This window comes from Bufo gargarizans, chromosome 5 (assembly GCF_014858855.1).
Source record: "Bufo gargarizans isolate SCDJY-AF-19 chromosome 5, ASM1485885v1, whole genome shotgun sequence".
Classification (NCBI taxonomy): domain Eukaryota; kingdom Metazoa; phylum Chordata; class Amphibia; order Anura; family Bufonidae; genus Bufo; species Bufo gargarizans.
Window position 1 is genome coordinate 169,056,739 of NC_058084.1, and position 15,132 is coordinate 169,071,870.

General features: G+C 44.4%; 1 protein-coding gene across 5 annotated transcripts in view; it reads right to left on the reverse strand.

The window, feature by feature from the left end:
* ZNF516 (zinc finger protein 516) overlaps positions 1-15,132 on the reverse strand; it is a 99,202-nt gene that overhangs the window by 20,060 nt on the left and 64,010 nt on the right. The window lies entirely within an intron of this gene.

Sequence of the window (15,132 nt, forward strand, 5' to 3'; positions counted from 1 at the left end):
TCCAATGTGAAACCAGAGCAGCCTTTTTGGATGTGTCTTGCCAGTTTCCATAGACCACTTCGACTGCCTCTTACGACCAAGGATCTGAATGACTAGATAGATGCCCAAAGAAAAGCAATGGGTCTTCTAAAATACAACCTAAAATGTGTAAGTGTGCCTTTTTGGTGATAAAGATAACACATAAAATTACGTCTCTGGCTGTCAATGTAACTTCTCATGTCCCAGCAACAATAGGCAAGAACTTTAAAAGGGTTCTCTGGTCCTCCGGATAGGTCATCAATAGGAGATCAGCAAGGGTCCGACTACTGGAACCCACCCAGTCCGCTGTACAAAGAGGGCTCGGCACTTGTTAGGCCACGTGACATCATGCTCATCTGTCACAAGGTCTAGGCAGGAGCTCCAAAGGGGCCATCTCAAACAGGTGATTGATTGTCAAGGGTGCAGAGAGCTGGACCCCCGATAAATCTCTTAAAAGGAAAAAGCTATATAGAAGGACTCTGCACAAGACCTGTACCCCCTGTAGTGCCAAGCTTCTCTATATAAATATTATAACAAACTGCTTTTCCTTAGTGTGCTAGACGGCATCAATACAACCACAACAGAGATGCCATGTAAAGAGGGAATATGGAGCTAACCTACTTATCTCAGCCATTATTTATTCCCAGAATGCCTATTCAAGCTGACAGAAGGTCTCGAGTGCTGCCTTCTAATAACTTTTCATTTTGTACTGCAGGTCATAAATTAACCCAATTTCCAGAAGTTTACAGTTTAGAAGACCATCCGAAAATGGCTTCTAGGAGGCACTCCAACCATCAGCAAGCAGGTATATAGGACAAAAGCCTGTATAACTAGGAGACTTCCTTTGATATTCCAATCCTACTAATTGCTATACCGGAAAGATATGTAGAGTTTGGAGACAGTAGTCACCAACTGAGAACTGGCATAGAAAATAGGTGCAGTATAGATACTGCACATCAAGTTTGTAGAAAAACTGGGTCACTTTGTACACAGTGTCACCATACAGCAAGGCTACATTCACACGACCGTATGCGTTTTGCGGTGCACAAATTGCAGATCCGCAAAACACGGATACCAGCCGTGTGCGTTCTGTGCTTTGAGGACCGCGCATGGCTGGCGCTAGATAGGACATGCTCTATATTTTTACGGAACCAAGTCCGCTATCCGAATCTTTTGCGGCTCCATTGAAATTAATGGGTCCGCACTCGTTCTGCAATATTGCAGAATGGGTGCGGACCCATTCATACGGTCGTGTGAATGGACCCTAAAGGATCAGGTATGTCATTATCTGATGGCACACTGGATCCTTTACTGTACAGGGAAAGCACCTCCAGAGTGACACAACTACCTCAGACTATACTGAAGGTAAAGAAGCTGGTCAAGTCGTACACTATGCCTACTTCTCCCTTACTGCGTCAGCTCTATTTCTTACTACCAGGCCCCAGATGAGTGTGGTGCAAATGAGGCACCACAGCCATATTAAAGGAAGGGCTTTGTAAAGCGGTTAGCAGGCTATAGGAATACATACTGATCCAGTTCCTCTGAAAATAAGCGCTGATGGAGGCCTCTGTAGTGATCAAGAAGTCATCACACGCAGCCATTACCGGCCAGAACCAAGGATTTTAATACAGGCTTTTTCTACCAAATATTAAAATGTTAAAAATGTTTTGAACTTATTAGGTAAAATGCCCGACTCTGTCATGCCGTGCTCCTTGACAGTAAATTGGGGTTAGAGGTATGAAACTGCTGCCTTTCATCCTTAGTTACTGAAGAAAGCTGTACGCTGCCATCTGTACCCTATATGAGTAATACGTAACAACTGTAGAGACCTGCTGCCACTTACTGGCCGACACTGGAAACAACAACTCTGAAACCAATCAGAAGAGAATCATCACCCTCATCACTAAATCTACTCTATAGAAATGTAATATAACCTTTAGCGCCACCTGAATGCTATGTACCAGCGGTGTAGTCATCCTGCATACAAGGGTGTGTGTCTGCTGGCCACTGACATATTGTAGGTGTACAAAGAAGCCGGAGAGCTGCAGATAAGGGAGATATTCCTATAAGGGCTCATGCACACAAACGTATTTTTGGTCCGCATCTTTCACGGGTCGGATGCGGACCTATTCATTTTGGGGCCGCAAAAGATGAGGAAAGCACACTGTGTGCTCTCCGCATTTATATGTTTGTTCCATGGCCCCGCAAAAAATGAATATGTCCTATTCTTTTCTGTTTAACGGACAAGGGTAGGGCTGGACATTCCATTCCGCAAAATGCAGAACATACACAGCCGGTATCCGCGGATCAGCAATTTGCAGACCGCAAACAGGCTTCGGTCCTGTGCATGAGCCCTAAGGGGCCATTCACACAAGTGTATTTTTGGTTCGCATCCTTCCAGCATTTTTTGCAGATCAGATGCAGACCCACTAATTTCAATGAAACTGCAAAAGATGCGGACAGCACACAGGATGCTGTCCGCATCCGTATGTCCATTTCGCAGCCCGGCTAAAAAACCAAAAACAAAAAACAAAAAAAAAAACATATCCGATTCTTCCATTCTGCAGACAAGAATAAGCAATTGCTACGTAGTGCGGATTTTGCGGAAGGGGAAATTGAGGCTGGTATCTGTGCTTTGGTTAGCTATGAGGAGACTAGAGTGTTGTGCCACTTCAGAACAGCTGATCTGCATGGGTGCCGAGTCTCAGGCCCCCACCAATCAGATACTGATGAGGTCATCAGTATAGGAGTCCTGGAAAACCCCTTTATGGCCGGCTGACAACGTAACGCATTGGCATGCCCGGTTCGGCTGGTGGGGTCCTTGTCTTCATTAGACGACCCCTCTCAGTACCCACAGATATATTACTGCTATTCAGGTACTCCACATTAGGAAACAGAAAAACGGTAACGCTCAATTAAACAAAAGTACACAGGTAGAACAGAAACCTAACTATAAAGCCGGCTCATGTGTCGCCTAAATTTCAACTGGACTGTGAGAGGAGTCTTGACTCCCGAGAGGCAGATGGGCACAGAAAGGCGAGGCATATCGCATTTCAACATGCACAAGCTTAGCAGGAATCTGGGGGTGGCTCCCTCCCCCTCTTCCTATTGAAAACACATACATGCTGTATATGTTACTATATATAGGTTAATTACTTATTAAGATTGGGTGGTGCCAGTCTCCTAAAGGGGCACGCAGTTCCGGCTAGATTTTCATGCAGGTTCCCACTACGGCTCACCTTCTAGGCTGGGGAAACACAGAAGAGCTTCATGACAGAAAACATTTGTGCGACTCGCTGTCGCGCAAGGGCTGCGATTTTGCTGTAAAATCACAACTAAATGATAGAAAAGTTGCAGATAAGTCACAGTGGCCATTGTGCTCTGATAGCGAAGTCTTGCACAACTTACAACCAACAGACAGTGTTGGATTTTTTGCAATTGTCACGTCGCACATCAACCCCGCTGACAATCATTAGGCTAGGTCTACACGACGACATTTGTCGCGCAACATTTTGTTGCACCAATGTTGCGCTGCAATTTCTATAATGGAAGTCTATGGGGTTGCACTGCAACATGCGACATGGCGCGACTGCAACGCGACAGTCGCAGAAAATCCATTCGAGATGGATTTTTCTGTGACTGTCACGTCGCAGCATGTTGCAGTGCGACACCATAGACTGCCATTATAAAATGTTGCAGTGTAGTTGTGCCCTATCTATTGCACGACAAATATAGTCGTGTAGACCTAGCCTTAGATCTAAAGACGTGCGATGTGTCGCGGTGTAATCCAAGCCTTAGGGCTCATGCACACGACCGTCGTTTTGCAGTACGTTTTTTCACTGATCCATTGTTCCGTACTTGAGGTTTTTTTTCCTCTGATTTAAGCCCTCTTCCGTTCCTGTTATTGCACAAAACATATCCGTATGGTTTCCGTATTTGATCCTTTTTTTGCGGATCATATACAGAAACAGTAACTTATTAAATCACCAAACACATGAGCAATATGGGCTGGGCATATAATTTCTACAGTATGGATCCGCAAAATACGGATGACAAACTGATGTGTTCCGTGTGCGTTTCGTATTTTTTTGTGGACCCACTAACTTGAATGGGGCCTCGGACCGTGATTTGCGGACAATAATAGGACATTGCACTACTTTTTTGTGGAACAGCCATGCGGACAAACGGAAACGGAATGCACACGGAGTAACTTCTGTATTTTCTACAGCCCGATTGAAGTGACTGGTTCCGCAAATGGTCCACCAAAAAAAAACAAAAAAAAAAACACCACACTGAACAGAACAGAAGCGGAAGGAAAATACGTTCGTGTGAATGAGCCCTTAACACGTTCTCAGCTGCTTTCTTAAAAGGAGCTTTCTAGTGCAATAAAAATTGGAAAGCAGTGGGCTCAAAGGGGCTTAAAAAGGATACTCAACCTTACCGATTCCTCGTCTCTGCCATCCTGATGCTGCTCCTGTCCCGGATCAACAGGTTGGAAATGCTGGGAAGTAGCAGTGCGTTTTTGGGTACGTGCAGATAAAAATAAAAAAAAGCAAACTCTCAGCATGCCAAAACAGCCTACAGCAGGGCATTGTGCGAGTTTTAGTTTTACAACAGCTGGAGGGCCGCAGGTTGAGCATGGCTGTGTTGTAGTACCCTTCTGTATATAAGCTATAAACTTAACACCTGTCTAGAGATGTTACTCCAGTTTCTATATGCCACTCCCTACTAATGTAAGATTGTGCCTTTTTGGGACTTTTAAAAAAATTCACAGTTGATAAATCTAGTGTATAAAACTGATTAATATAGCTAATTAGGGTTGTTTCGGGTATCGAACTTTCGATACCCAATCGATACTTTTGTCCCGGTATCGGATTTGCCTTTTATCGATATTAGGCTGCGCTACTGCATAGCCTACTATCAGAGAACATGAGCGCGCTGCTCTCAGCAACACAGGAACATGGAAGCAGTCTCTCCCTCCCCCTGTGCTGCCGCTGCCACCAATGGGGATGAAGAGAGGGAGAGGGGGCACTGCGCCACCAATGATTTCAATAATGGAGAGGGGGAAGGGGGAGGCGCACTGCGCCACCAATGATAACTAACGATTAATACTTTACAAATACAGGCGGCAGAAACACATTGCCAGCACCCGACATCTGACAGAGCGCTGCATCCGTGGCACTTAACCCCTCAGGTGCCCTTCCCCCTCCCCAGTATTAAAATCATTGGAGGCAGTGGCCACAGAGTCCCCTCACCTCCTCATTGGTGGTGCAGTGGCAGCTTCTGATCAGAGCCCCAGCAGTGTAATCTTGGGTCTCCGATTGGTTACCATGGCAGCCAGGACACTACCCTGGCTGCCATGGTAACATCCCTGATGCTGTGTGCACAAAGCACAAGGCAGCAGGGACAGAGCTCCATTAGGGTGAATAGGACAAGGGATTAAAAGATCCCAGGTTCTAGCCCCCTAAGGGGGAAAATAGTTATTATCAAATTATTAAGTATAAATTCCTGATTTTACATAGAAATATAAACAAAAAATAAACATATTACATATCGCCACATCCGAAAAGTCCAAACTATTAAAATATTGAAAAAATCTTTTATGATGTGAATGCCGTAAAATAAAAAATAAAAACCGGGAAATTTGCCATTTTTTAGGTCACCTTGTCCCCCCAAAAAATAGGAGGACTGTTCGATTATCGGCAGGACGTTCCATAAAATGCAGAATGCTCGCGGCTTTTTTTTTCGCATGGTATCGAGTATTGCAATACTTTTTTAATGGTATCGAAAACGAATCTAAATTTTGATATCGAAACAAACCCTATAGCTAATAACACCCACTTCACAAAAGTGAAGATAGCTATACATAAATGCACAGTTATTTAGGGGAAAAAAAAGGTTTCATTTTTTTTTTTTTCCTAGAGGATGAGAACAGAAAAACATCTATTATTTGATTGTGCTCATTTTGCATGTGTTGTAGACTTTTCCATCTGAGATCCATTATTTTTGACAGCAGGAAGTCTCCTTTCTAAAAAACTAAACTGATGTGAGCCTACCCAAAAAAAAAAAAAAAAAAAAAAAAAAAAAAAAAGGAAAATAAATAAAAAGCACAATATGAGAAGGCCGACAGCAGGAACGGCTTCTGCAGCGCATGATGCAATGTACAAGGAGCACGGACAGTGTGCATGACGTTCCCAGCCACTCCTGGAGCACTGCTTTAAAAAACCAATATAGCAATAGCTAAGAATAATACAACATAACTAGCAGATCACATTACAAATACCTTACTGGGGTGAATCAGGGTTAATTAAATCAAAAGAAATGAACATTGCGGGTGGAGGTAAAATGCTAAGAAATTGGTAATTTCCCTCATTTCCTGCCAAAGCTACACAGGTTGGTGATGAAAGTAAAAGAACCTGTCCTTCCTTGCAGATTAGGAGAGCGAGCTGTGCCTGCCGCACCCTTTCCTTTCATGTTTGTGCTGTAACATTCAGAAAACAATGTCTTACTCGTGCAACGTGCCAGAGCAAAATAAAAATCATGACGAATCACCAGCTTCAAGAATCAATGGAAATGGCTTTAGACATGTTAGGTTTAAAACTAAATTGCATTAAGACAGGAAAAGCATTCTCCCGATTATGTATGCCCTCAACTAGACCACTAGATGGCGCCTGCTCACATTCTATGAAGAGGGTTTGAGCTTTGTGTGTGGTCCAGCCTTAAAACACCAGGACAAATACTGAAGCACTGAAAAGTAGACGTGCAAAACAAAGTCACAAATAGCTGAAGGAAACGTATCTTATTAAGATGGCAATTGTCGACATGTCATGTAGCCAATTTACATGGGGCTGCAATAAAGCCAACCGTTTACCTTCTCAGACATGTGATTCTCCCTCAAGCCATAACCTATTTAAATTACAATGAGGAGATATGTGACGCCAACAATTAAACGCCCTCCTCCCCACAGAAACTCACGGAAGTATTTACAGTACTAAAAACAGGCCAATCACTAACCTGTTTATAGGAAATGCAGTGCATTTGTATAAAGAACCGAATGGGAAAACCAAGAAGGTACAAAACTATAAATTGGCATGGTATTAAAAAGCAGGAAGTGCTCAACCCCATATGCAGTGGCTCATCTTTACCGGGGGGGGGGGGGGGGGGGTTTGATCCTGCACTTGTGATTCGCTACTAATAGCGATCCCCAGAAAAAATGCATACAATGGAGGATGCCAGCAGCGGACCACAATAGACATCCTACACCAAATAGCAAATGTGTGGATGTGATAAACAATATAAACAATAACATTTACAAAGACAGGTGCACTCTGCGGTCTGACTAGACCCTCATACGGATGTAAAATTTAGAGTTTAGATAATATATCCTACTGTGGAGGACATGTCTGAGCCCGAGCACCGCGCCAAGGTTTCTCAACTAGCTCGGGTCCTAACACTCCCCTACCTGAGCCGTATGGGCAATACCAGGAGCCAGTGGGCAAATTACAGGAGCTGCATACTGGAGGTAACTGGGAGTTTGCTGTGAGTCAGTGCACTTCTGTAATTTGCCCACTGGCTCCTGGTATTGCCCATACGGCACAGGTAGGTTTAGCATTAGGTCCCGAGCTACTTGAGAAACCTTGGCGAGGTGCTCGGGCTCAGACATGTCCTCCACAGTAGGATATGTTGGCTAAGGCTACTTTCACACTAGCGGCTGCTGCTCCGTCCCCATTGACTATAATGGGGGCGGAGCTCCGGCTCAGCATGGCGAGAGGCCGTCGGACTAAAAAGTCGGACATTCAGTACTTTTAGTCCGGCGGCTTTTCGCCGTGCTGCCTCGGAGCTCCGCCTCCATTTTAGTAAATGGGGAAGGAGCGGCAGTCCAGCAGCACGGCGAAATAGCGGCAGAACCGTCCCTGCCGCTACTGTGAAAGTACCCTAATCTCTCAATTTTAACATCGTAAATGTTATTGTTATATTGAAACCCAAGAAGGACAGCCTTCCATCCAGGGAGTGACCGGTGCCGTCCTGGCAGTCCCGCTGCTGTCAGCAGAAAACACCCCCCCGCGCTCATGTCGGGAAATCACTAGCAAGAGTGGGCTGCTCACAAATCACTGCAATGACCTCTCCCAAAAATCTCTAAGGCCTCTTTCACACGAACAATATGGATTGTGTTCTGATCTTTTCAAGGAAAAAACTGATGGTTTTGCACAGAAATGCAGTCAGCTTTGTGTGCAATTGCGTACAGTGGTTCCATTTTTTCATACGGATGATATCAGTTTTAATGAGTTTTTCACACGTGTGAAAAAAAACCTGAATGACAATCTCCTAACATCAGAGGGAAAAGCTTTGCATCTGGATGCAATGAGTTTTTCACAGAAGGCCCATTCACTTCTATGGGACCGGGCTGTGTGGAAAAAAAAAAAAAAAAAAAAAAAAAAAAAAAAATAGAACATGCTGAGATTTTCACGTATCGCAGAGATAATGCATGAAAAACAACGCTCATGTACACAGACTCATAAATGAATGGGTCAGGATTCAGTGCGGGTGCAATGTGCTCAACTCACGCACCCGTACAGAAAACTCGCTCATGTGAAAGGGGCCTTAGGGGTTCACATCAGGTTATTGCCATGTTTGATGTATATGTTGGGGATGGGGAGAGATACAAAAGCGTAGCACACCACTCTTATCCTGCAGAGTCCGGTAAAAAAAAAAAAAAAAAAAAAAAAAAAAAAAAAGATTTATTTTTTACAATGTAACTCCACTGTATGGCATGTGTTAACATAGGAAGGACAGATCTGCCACTTTTGGATTCTGAGGGCACAACAATACATACATGCCACTAGAGTTGCTGTGATACAAAAATTTTGATTCAGTTTTGATACCATAAAAAAGTATTGCGATACTCGATACAATGCGGAAAAAAAATAAAACACCAAAAAAGCCATGTGCATTCTGCATTTTTAAAAATGGGAAAATCGATGAGTTTTTATAAATTTTTGGGACTTTTCGGATGTGGCGATATGCGATTTGTTTATATATTTTATATGTAAAATTAAGAAAGGGGGTGATTTATACAGTACTTGGTGTGTTTTATTTTTATTTATTTTTTACAGTTTATTTATTAACTATTTACCCTCTTAGGGGCTAGAACCTGGGATATTTTAATCCCTTGTCCTATTCACCCTAATAGAGCTCTATCAGGGTGAATAGGACTTCACACACTCCCTGCTGCCCAGGCTTCAGTAGCGTCCTGGCTGCCATGGTAGCCGATCGGAGACCCAGGATTACACTGATGGAGCTCCGATCAGAAGCTGCCACTGCCACCAATGAGGGGGAGAGAAGAGGTCTCTGCAACCAATGACTAATACTGGGGGGGGGGGTTGATGGGGGCGCACTGCACCACCAATGATAATTAACCTTTAATACAGGAGGCGGGTGCCGGCAGCAGGTCAGCTGCCGTTAACCCCTCAGGTGCGGCACTTGAGGGGTTAACTGCCGCTGATCGCAGTTCCCTGTCAGAGGCAGGGTGCAGGCTATGCGATTCTGCTGCCGGCACCTGCCTCCTGTATTAAAAGTTAAAGACGACCTTTCATGAGCAGGCTACATAGAGCGGCGCCCAGGGATGTCCCTGCATTTACTATTATTCCTGCGAGCCGCTCAGTTCGCATGCTGTGGCCCGAATTACGGTATTCAGCTCCGTATTCTAATTATTACTATCGGAGCGATGGGCAAGAGACATCAGCTTCTCTTCTGGGCGTTCCTTCTCCCTTGCTGTGACGTCCTGCGCTGCGATTGGACAGCACTACAGCAGGGAGAAGGAACGCCCAGGAGAGAAGCTGATGTCTCCGATAGTAGTAATTAGCATATGGAGCAGGAGACAGTAATGGGGGGCACAGCGGGCGAAACGGGCAGCGCCCAGGAATAATAGTAAGTGCAGGGACATCCCTGGGCGCCGCTCTATGTAGCCTGATAACTTAAAGTCCGGACCCATTTAAAATCCTCCGATCATTGGTGATGCAATGCGCCCGCCCCTCCCTCCTCATTGGTGGCAGCAGCTCAGGGGGAGGGAGAGACTGCTTCCTTCTCCCCTGTGCTGCTGAGGGAACATGAGCGCGCTGACAGCAGCGAACCCATGTTCAGAGATACTAGACTGCGCTGCAGCGCAGTCTAGTATTGAAAAAAATAATAGAAATCCCGGTATCGTATCAATACCGGGACAAAAGTATCAATTGGGTATCGAAATTTCGATACCTGCAACAATCCTACATGCCACCCCAAACCTGGAATATATAAAGGTACCAACATATAGCTATTTGTGTTTATTGTATTATTTTTTACATAGTATTTCTCCTGAAGAAGGGGGTGTCTGAGACCCGCAACACACATTGAGTGCCGTGTTATCTACCGAATAAAAATAATATTGATCAGACGCTGGACATCTAGCTGCCATCATTTTCAACATCTTAAAGCAGACCCAGCCGTGGGGGCTGTCTGAAGGCATCTTGAGTTTTATCCGACAGAGATCCTCCCTAGTGAACCTTTCTTTTAACAAACTTTTTAATGTTTAATAAGCTTCATCCTTAAATGTTTTTAGATGTAGCCCGTATTCACCCACTACATTGCATTACGTATATATAGTTTTTATGTTATCCCTCCCATCAGTGACACAAGTTGTCTGATTTACTGTATAACTTCAGTTTCCTAGGAGTGGCGCTATGACGCGAGTTATATAATAATAATTTTTTTTCCACAGGGGTCCTGTTGTGCCCTCTGAGCCCTCAGGCGGCAAAGGTGGCAGATCTGACCTTTCCTATCACAACGTGTGAGCTAGGCTCCACGTAACCACTTAACTGGCTTCCCAATTCCTACTCATGCAATATTGACTTTGATCTGCCACCCTCTTGGCGCTAGTCATTGTGATATTCCACAGATTACGGGCTACCACCCCTAATATCTATCGGATGCTTTAACCTCTTTTTACACTTTTTTCTCTTATGTGTTTTACATACACATCTTTTGTATACGTTAAATGGATGGCAAAAACGTGATGTGAACCCCGCCTCAGGCTCTGTTCGCCCCCTCCGTGTTTTGTGTGACCTCACCAGGAGGGTGGCCTTGAATTGTAAAAAATAAATAAGTATTCTGATTTACAGACCCCAAATAAAGTGTACATTTCACGTTGTGTGCTCCAGAAAGGAAAGTGTTAAATAAGATCAATGAGACCAAAAACGGTCACAGCTGGCTTTACACAGTGCCCAGATTTACTAATCCTATAGATGACGTAAACTTGAGGCCTTATGCACTCGACCAAGCCGTATTTTGCGGCACACAAAACACGACTGACGCCCGTGTGCCTTCTGCAACAGAATTGGCTGCCCATAATAGAAATAAATGCCAGGCTCCGTAGAGTATTATGGGCTCCGATTGCCGAGGTACTAGTCAGAACCGAAACAGTTCAGTTTCAAGTGCTTAAAGGGGTTCTGCACCTTCATTTAACTGATGATCTATCCTCTGGATAGATAATCAGCTTCTGATCGGCGGGGGTCCGACACCCGGGACCCCCGCCGATCAGCTGTTTGAGAAGGCAGCGGCGCTCCAGCAGCGCCGCTGCCTTCTCACTATTTACCGCCGGGCCGCCCGCCCACTGACGTAACGACTTGTATCAACTAGAGTGGGCGTGGCTAAGCTCTGTTCACTTGAATGGAGCTTAGCCGCGCCCACTCTAGTTGATACAAGTCACAACGTCAGTGGGCGGGCGGCCCGGCGGTAAACAGTGAGAAGGCAGCGGCGCTGCTGGAGCGCCGCTGCCTTCTCAAACAGCTGATCGGGGGGGGTCCTGGGTGTCGGACCCCCGCCGATCAGAAGCTGATGATCTATCCAGAGGATAGATCATCAGTTAAATGAAGGTGCAGAACCCCTTTAAGTGGTTTTCCCCTTTAAAAATCAATTACCAATTTAAGTCACGCACAACTTCACAAATAACTAACTTCGCTCATCGGAGCCCATACACTCTAAAAGTGTAAAGATACGGATCTCTGTACAGTAGTATTCCGAAGGTATGAACGAAGAAACTTTGGATGTAACATCTCTAGTGACTACACAGTGGATGAAGCCTTCTGCTTCTGGCTCCATCCAATGTTTTGTTGATCGGTTGGTGTGCCAGGAGGTGGACTCCCATCGATCGGATGTTGATAACCCAGGATAGCTGAGAGTATCTACAAACTGGAAAATCCTCTTTAGAGTTTTTAAGTGTATGAGTGGGCAGCCATAATGTGCTTTCACATGTGCCGTTTCAATGCAGATTTTTATGCAATTTTCTGAAGTCGAAACCAGAGGAGGGATCTTTTCTATATATTTCCCCTCTCGTTATGATTCACTACTAAGTAGTCTTTAAAAACGGCAGATGAGAAAGCACTTACCTGTCTGTAGGGTGGAGACTTTTGCAGAGAACACAGCTTAAGAGGGGGTAACAGCCAAAAGGAAACTCCTGGAATATGTCTGGTCCACACAAGTATATGGATACCTCTGGAGAGTTTCTGTCTCACTGCCGAGGTTCTCAAACAAGTCAATGGATTCCATGGGAATAAAATGATCACAGAACCCACCAATCAAGTTTTCACAGAGTTCTCTTGAATGTATGGAGAGCTGGAAACTGTGCCGGGCAGCCGCTTCATGTGTGGGTCACAGCCAGTTCAAGGTAAGAGGCAGATGTCCTGGACACAGATGTTTCTTCTTTCACAAAGTTCTATAAAGCCCCCTCCGCTCCCCCATTATGTAGGCTGCTCCAGGGCAGCTCCACCACTGCAGTCTGCATTGTAGCCTACTTTATCTGCTTCTTAGTCTAGAATTTGGAACTTCAAGCACATTTAGTGCATCTTCGCAAATACCTTGACCCCCCACAGTAATTTAACACCGCAGCCTGAACCTTCTTCAAAGTGGCCGAAAGCCATGTGACTTACAATGTTTGCCAGTTAAAACCAGATAGCAACACATTTTTTTTCAGTTTTTTATTTTCTGGTTATAGATTTTTTTTAATTCTATTTTCTGAACATGATTATGGGGGCTACCATCTTGCCTGAGCTGTTCTTAAAGCAGTTTTTAATGCTTTCTAAATGCTGTTATGGCAGACCTGTCCGATTCATAATTTTCTAGGTCCGTTTTTGCCGTAGAAAAATGACAAATCTACGCCAGCTCCCTAAGCAAGTCGCACAGCTGCTGGTAAAGCTCCCAAGTTATGTAGAGGCTGGCACCTCTACATAACTTGGGCGCATCAAGCGGCAGCGGATATGAACTAAGACTGGCATCTAAATGTCCCCCTACATGTGCAATTTCAGCCTAAGAATGCAATATTCTGAAAGATGAAATTGGGCAGCAAGGCCTAGAACAACCCGGTCAATAGAAGTTATTGGAAGCATCCATGGCGGTCACTACAGAGAGGCAATTCCGCAGTGGGCTGGTCATCACACTGGACAGAGGGATAACAGGTATCGGGAGACACAAGAAGAAATCAGACAGCGAGTACAGCCTGGAAGTGGAATACCCCTTTTACAGATTGACATTGCACTCGTCTATACCCCATCACATCAAGGCTGAAGCCGTAGAGAATAGAGCCGGCCAGCTGTGTCTGCTTTCAAGCTGAAAAGATCTCGTTTCTGCAGGAATAACATTTACGTTCATATAGAGAACATCTGGAACACTTTAACATTGGTAAGATGAGCTAGATTACTTTTACCCTGGAATCCTGACCCTTCTGCCTTAAAGCCTTCACCAGTGAAGACGAACTCCCCTTTCTTCAGCATTATTCAGAAAAATATCATACACCTATTTATTACCCAAGTGTTCGACTTTCTGTTAAGATAACTATTTCAGCAGTCCAAGTAGGGTATTGGGCACGTTTTAATAGCTTTTTACATAACAGTGAAACTACTTTAACCCTTTAACTACCAGGTGCATGTGTGCTACAGCTTACCTTTAAATCTAAACAATAAAATATATAAAAGTGTAAAGACAAATCAGGTTACACCCCATACTTATACCCCTCCAGCGATAGTATGACAAGATGAACGAGCAAGTGGATTTAAATTTTTTTTCAATTACCCACAAGTGACAAAAGATGCTGAAAGCGGTCTCTGCTCACATTTCTGCATCTTTGGGTAGGTCGGATTACGTTGGCCGATACAGTTTGCAGCTCTTTACCAGTGATGCTGCAGAAGAAACAATGTCCTGCTTTTTCCAACAAAACGGGGCAACATGCCGAACCTCACAGAACTCACCGACACAGGTTCATGAACTGTTTATGGCTGTGAACTGTGAGCAAGGGGTTATGTGACCACGGTCCCCAGACTTGTCCACGTGTGATTTGCATCTGTAGGTAAATTTAAAAGAAAGTGTCTACTAACAATCCACAACCCCTGGATGAACTCAAGGAAAACATCACAAAGCATCACAAGCCGGATCAGCCAACATGATGCGCCCAAAGATGTATAGACGTGAACGAGGACCACTTACAGCATCTTTTGTGACTTGTTGGTAATAAAAAAAAAAACAACAACAACGTTCATCTTGTCATACTGTCACTGGAGGCGGGCTACTTTCTCGCGGGCCTCCCTGTAGAAAGCAGAAGCATTTCACATTGTAAAAATGCCACACAGAACTTTACAATCATGGCACCTTCGTGCAATTTTGCATCAAAGCTTAAACTTTGGTGAAATAGTTTTGTGAAATGCATTCCTGCTTGTGGATAAAAGACTGACATAAGTAGAGCCTGAGACACACAACACCTAGAAGTAATACGTTCGAAATGTGCTGTCATTTATGCAGGGGGATATAGCATGAAGAAAAGCTCCTGTGAACTCCACCGCCTCCTAAACTATACCAGAGCTGTAGGTGCACTCTAGTGAAGCCAGGGATCTGTTAAAGTAATGGTGGGAGGGAGAAGATGGAAGCGACAGCCAGAACAAAGATCTCATCCTGGTACAGCCTTTCATTAACCCCAGGGGGAGATACTTCAACTTCTGCTATAAAACCTCCCCTGCCACAAATTGGAAAGACAATATAAAAAGACAATATTTTTGATCTTTTCATTTTTGCTGATTTTTCTCTAGATATGAGCAT